The sequence below is a fragment of the Arachis hypogaea genome, chromosome 15, assembly GCF_003086295.3.
Source record: "Arachis hypogaea cultivar Tifrunner chromosome 15, arahy.Tifrunner.gnm2.J5K5, whole genome shotgun sequence".
NCBI lineage: Eukaryota > Viridiplantae > Streptophyta > Magnoliopsida > Fabales > Fabaceae > Arachis > Arachis hypogaea.
This window is the reverse complement of record NC_092050.1, coordinates 115,592,020-115,598,501: the sequence shown is the minus strand read 5'-3', so window position 1 is coordinate 115,598,501 and position 6,482 is coordinate 115,592,020. Positions and strand designations below refer to the sequence as shown.

The following is a 6,482-nucleotide window of genomic DNA, read 5'->3' as shown; positions in this document are numbered from 1 at the left end:
GATACAAATTCGCATATATTTTGCGAACAAAACACCAATTCGTCAAACCTCTTGCTTCTTGGATCCAATAGTGGCTCGTTGTGGCAGCTCTTGATGTGCGTGTGTCGCCTCTTTACCTTTTTGCTCCATCGTTCCAATATATATCTCGGTAACACTTGGGTTACTCGTTCAAAGTTTAACACGCTTAGGGCGAGACGACACAATATCCCTATTGACTCGAATAATAAGCATTGGCATTTCACTTGGGCTGCTATTGAGTTGTAAGTAACCGCAAACTTGTTGAATATTGAGCTGGAAACTTGTTCTCCAACTTCATATACTGAATAGCCTAGAGCGGAGTTCGTTAATCCTGTGATGCAATTCACCTTCCCTCTGAATTGTGCTTGGACTTCCCTAAACTTTTAGTGAGTGTACACATGTTGAAACTAAGCTTCTATGTAGGATTTTGTTGCACATGGTATGACCGTGTGAAAATCTGCAGCATCCGATTCTCTCTCTATTTGCTCCCTACATCCGAGGCAATTATCGTATTGTTTGACAAATTGGATAAGTGAGTTGTTTTAGGTAATAAACTTGGTAAAAAAAGAATGCATGCTGATAAACCCCGATTTTGTGGTTTATCTTGTGCTTATTTTGGGGGATTTTATCAACATTTCTCCCACTTATTCACAAGAAATGCATGATTTTGTGTTCACTTCCCAATATTGCTCCATGACGGAAAACATGCTTATTTTGCCTTAAAATTGCCATATTTTAATTCTCTTCTATTGCCATTCGATGTCGTGATGTATTTGTTGAGTAATTTAGGAATTATAGGTTAGGAATGACTTAGAAGAGGGGGAGAAAGCATGTACAAAAAGGGAGGCACATGAAGAATTGAAATCTTGGGAAAAGCAGCATCGGCGCGCTCGCGCACTCCACGCGCACGCGTGGATGGGATTGGCTGGAAGCGGCGCGCAAGGATAAACGCATCCGCGCAGATCAGAAAATTTCTAAGGATGCGCACGCGCACTTGGCGCGCACGCGTGGATCGCAAAAGCAATCGGCGCGCACGCACGCATGACGTGCACGCGTGGAAAGCTGCACGTGACCTCATTAAAGGAAATCGTGCCTGGCAATTTCTGAGGCTCATTAGGCCCAATTTCAAGTTGTTTCTGCATGGAAAAGACCCAAGGATGCTAGGGGAAAAAGGGGGGATCACTCATTTTTACACTACGATATAATTTTTAGAGTTTTTGGTTCTTTTGTTATTCTAGAGGGAGAAACCCTTGTTCCTCTCTAGATCTAGTTTTAATTTGATCTTCCCTTGTTGATTTGTGACTTGGATCTTGTTAATTACTAGTTTTAATTGTTCAATTTGAATTCCTTGTTACAATTTTGCTTATATCTTGTGATAGTTTATGAATTCTTGTCAATTGTCATTTTATACCCATTTCATGAATGTTGTGAATCTTGACTTGTTGATGTTACATTGATGATTTCTATGTTTAGCTTTGTTGTTTGGATGATCATATGTTGATAATTGTTAGTGGGTACTTGTAGATTTCAATTTAATTGCTATTTTGAACATGTCTTTTGTTAATGCTTACCAAGTATTTGATGAATTGTTTACTTTGATTATAGAGTAGTCTTCTTTACTCTTGGCCTAGGTCAAAGGAATTGGGTAAACTTGAGTCATTGGGTCTAATGGATTTGATGATTTAGGAGACCTAGGTGGTCAATTTGATACTCATTGACGCCAACCCACTACTAATCTAATTAGTAGGATGGTTGGGACTTATGGGTTGATGTGATCAAATCCATTTGACGTACTTCAAGTTTAGGAGTAGATATCACGTACTTAAGACTTTGAGAGTAGACTTAATGAGTTTGGTTCCTCATAATTGTCAAGATATAGTTGTTAGACAAGGATGGTGGCCCCAATTCCCAAGCCTAGTGATGAGCGGATAATTTATACGCTTTTTGGCAATGTTTTTAGTAGAATCTAGTTACTTTTAGGGATGTTTTCATTAGTTTTTATGTTAAATTCACATTTCTGGACTTTACTATGAGTTTGTGTGTTTTTCTGTGATTTTAGGTATTTTCTGGCTGAAATTGAGGGACTTGAGCAAAAATCAGATTCAGAGGTTGAAGAAGGACTACTGATGCTGTTGGATTCTAACCTCCCTGCACTCAAAGTGGATTTTCTGGAGCTACAAAATTCAATATGGCGCTCCCAATTGCGTTGGAAAGTGGACATCCAGGGCTTTCCAGCAATATATAATAGTCCATACTTTGGCCGAGTTTAGATGACGCAAAAGGGCATTGAACGCCAGTTCTACGCTGCAGTCTGGAGTTAAACGCCAGAAACACGTCACGAACCAGAGTTGAACGCCAAAAACACGTTACAACTTGGCGTTCAACTCCAGAAGGAGCCTCTGCACATGTAAACTTCAAGCTCAGCACAAGCACACACCAAGTGGGCCCCGGAAGTAGATTTATGCATTAATTACTTATTTCTGTAAACCCTAGTAACTAGTTTAGTATAAATAGAACTTTTTACTAGTCTTTTAGACATCTTATGATTTTTAGTTCATCTTAGGATCATATTGATCACGTTTGGGGGCTGGCCATTTGGCCATGCCTAAACCTTTATCACTTATGTATTTTCAACGGTAGAGTTTCTACACTCCATAGATTAAGGTGTGGAGCTCTGCTGTTCCTCATGAATTAATGCAAAGTACTACTGTTTTTCTATTCAATTCAACTTATTCCGCTTCTAAGATATTCATTCGCACTTCAATATGAATGTGATAAACGTGACAATCATCATCATTTCCCCACGAACGCGTGCCTGACAACCACTTCCGTTCCACCTTAGATTGGATGAGTATCTCGTGGATCTCTTAATCAGAATCTTCGTGGTATAATCTAGATTGATGGCGGCATTCATGAGAGTCTGGAAAGTCTAAACTTTGTCTGTGGTATTTCGAGTAGGACTCAGGGATTGAATGACTGTGACGAGCTTCAAACTCGCGAGTGCTGGGCGTAGTGACAGACGCAAAAGGATAGTAAATCCTATTCCAGTATGATCGAGAACCTCCAGATGATTAGCCATGCAGTGAAAGTGCATTGGACTATTTTCACAGAGAGAATGGGATGCAGCCATTGACAACGGTGATGCCTCCAGATGATTAGCCATGCAGTGACAGCGCATCGGACCATTTTCACAGAGAGGATGAAAAGTAGCCATTGACAACAGTGATGCTCTTACATAAAGCCAGCCATGGAAAGGAGTAGGATTGATTGGATGAAGACAGCAGGAAAGCAGAGGTTCAGAGGAACGAAAGCATCTCTATACACTTATCTGAAATTCTCACCAATGAATTACATAAGTATTTCTATCTTTATTTTCTATTTATTTATTTATTATTTTCGAAAACTACATAACCATTTGATATCCGCTTGACTGAGATTTACAAGGTGATCATAGCTTGCTTCATACCAACAATCTCCGTGAGATCGACCCTTACTCACGTAAGGTTTTATTACTTGGACAACCCAGTGCACTTGCTGGTTAGTTGTGCGAAGTTGTGAAGTTATTTTTTGACCATGGTATTGTGCACCAGTTATTGGCGCCATTGCCAAGGGACAATCAATTTCGAACAACAATTCACAAATTTTACAACCTCAGAGTAACAATTTCGCATACCAAGTTTTTGGCGCCGTTGCCGGAGATTGTTCGAGTTTGGACAACTGACGGTTCATCGTGTTGCTCAGATTGGGTAATTTTTTTCTTATTTTGTTTTCAAAAAAAAATTTTCAAAAATCTTTCAAAAAAAATTTTATTATGTTCTTCAGAATTTTTAAGAATGAATTCTAGTGTTTCATGAAGCATGTTGAAGCCTGGCTGGCTGTAAAGCCGTGTCTAAATTTATTTGGACTGGGGCTTCCAACCCAAAATTATCAAGAGCAAGCTAGTTGTTGCTAATCCACCTGCTGCTGTTCCTGATCCACCTGATTTACATGCTAAAGCTTGATTGGCTATTAAGCCATGTCTAACCCTCAGATTGGAGCTTTAGATTAAAGAGCACAAGATTCCTGGAATTCATATTAAAAATTTTGGAATCCTTATTTTTCTTTTTCAAACAATTTTCGAAAAATACAAAAAAAAATTCATAAAATCATAAAATCAAAAAAATATTTTGTGTTTCTTGTTTGAGTCTTGAGTCAATTTCAAGTTTGGTGTCAATTGCATTTTTTCTAAAAATTTTTATGCATTTTTCAAAAATTCATGCATTCATAGTGTTCTTCATGATCTTCAAGTTGTTCCTGGCCAGTCTTCTTGTTTGATCTTGATGTTTTCTTGTTTTGTGTCTTTTCTTGTTTTTTATGTGTATTTTTGCATTCATAGTGTCTGAACATGAAAGATTTCTAAGTTTGGTGTCTTGCATGTTTTCTTTGCATATAAAAATTTTCAAAAATATGTTCTTGATGTTCATCATGATCTTCAAAGTGTTCTTGGAGTTCATCTTGACATTCATAGCATTCTTGCATGCATTCATTGTTTTGATCCAAAATTTTCATGCATTAAGTCTTTTTCATGTTTTTCTCTTTCTTCATTAAAAATATTTTCAAAAATAAAAAAAATATATCTTCCCCTTTTTCTTCTCATAAATTCGAAAATTTGAGTTGACTTTTTCAAAACTTTTTAAAATTTAGTTGTTTCTTATGAGTCAAGTCAGATTTTTAATTTAAAAATCTTATCTTTTTCAAAATCTTTTTCAAAAATCAAATATTTTTCATTTTTCTTATTTATTTTTGAAAATTTTAAAAATATTTTTCAAAAATCTTTTTCTTACTTTTATATCATAATTTTCGAAAATCACATCATCAATTAATGTTTTGATTCAAAAATTTCAAGTTTGTTACTTGTTTGTTAAGAAAGATTCAAACTTAAGTTCTAGAATCATATCTTGTGATTGCTTGTGAATCAAGTCATTAATTGTGATTTTAAAAGTCAAATCTTTTTCAAAAATAATTTCAATCATATCTTTTCAAAAATATCTTCTTATCTTATCTTTTTCAAATATCTTTTCTAACTTCTTAAATTCTTATCTTTTCAAAATTGATTTTCAAAATTTGTTTCAACTAACTAATTGACTTTTTGGTTGTTTCTCATCTTGTTCAAAACTACCTAACTAACTCTCTCTCTCTCTAATTTTCGAAAATATATTTCCTCTTTTTCAAAATTTCTTCTTAATTAACTAATTATTTTAATTTTTTATTTTAATTTTTGAAAATTACTAACCTTTCTCAAAAACTATTTTCGAAAATTACTAACTCTTTTTCAAAAATTATTTTCGAAAATCCTCTTTCTCTCTCATCTCCTTCTATTTATTTATTCATCTACTAACATCTCTCCCCCACTCACCAAAAATCCGAACCCTCTCTCTCTGAGTTCAGATTTTCTCTTCTTCTTTTCTTCTACTCATATAAGGGAACCTCTATACTTGGGCAAAAAGGATCTCTATTATTATTATTTTTCTGTTCCCTCTTTTTCATATGAGCAGGAGCAAAGACAAGAACATTCTTGTTGAAGCAGATCCTGAACCTGAAAGGACTCTGAAGAGGAAACTAAGAGAAGCTAAAATACAACAATCCAGAGATAACCTTACAGAAATTTTTGAATAGGAAGAGGAGATGGCAGCCGAAAATAATAATAATGCAAGGAGGATGCTTGGTGACTTTACTGCACCTAATTCCAATTTACATGGAAGAAGCATCTCCATCCCTACCATTGGAGCAAACAATTTTGAGCTAAAACCTCAATTAGTTTCTCTGATGCAACAAAACTGCAAGTTTCATGGACTTCCATCTGAAGATCCTTTTCAGTTCTTAACTGAATTCTTGCAGATCTGTAATACTGTTAAGACTAATAGAGTAGATCCTGAAGTCTACAGGCTCATGCTTTTCCCATTTGCTATAAGAGACAGAGCTAGAGTGTGGTTGGACTCTCAACCCAAAGATAGCCTGAACTCTTGGGATAAGCTGGTCACGGATTTCTTAGCAAAGTTCTTTCCTCCTCAAAAGCTGAGTAAGCTTAGAGTGGATGTTCAAACCTTCAGACAAAAGGAAGGTGAATCCCTCTATGAAGCTTGGGAGAGATACAAGCAACTGACCAAAAAGTGTCCTTCTGACATGCTTTCAGAATGGACCATCCTGGATATATTCTATGATGGTCTGTCTGAATTAGCTAAGATGTCATTGGATACTTCTGCAGGTGGATCTATTCACCTAAAGAAAATGCCTGCAGAAGCTCAAGAACTCATTGACATGGTTGCTAATAACCAGTTTATGTACACTTCTGAGAGGAATCCTGTGAGTAATGGGACGCCTCAGAAGAAGGGAGTTCTTGAAATTGATACTCTGAATGTCATATTGGCTCAGAATAAAATATTGACTCAGCAAGTCAATATGATTTCTCAGAGTCTGAATGGAAT

General features: G+C 36.1%; 1 non-coding gene across 1 annotated transcript; it reads right to left on the bottom strand.

Moving 5' to 3' along the window:
• Positions 1-6,078: 6,078 nt before the first annotated feature.
• Positions 6,079-6,186, bottom strand: LOC112752829 (small nucleolar RNA R71). Its single transcript, XR_003177242.1, has one exon. It is a non-coding gene; the product is annotated as a small nucleolar RNA R71 (small nucleolar RNA).
• Between the last annotated feature and the right edge of the window lie 296 nt (positions 6,187-6,482).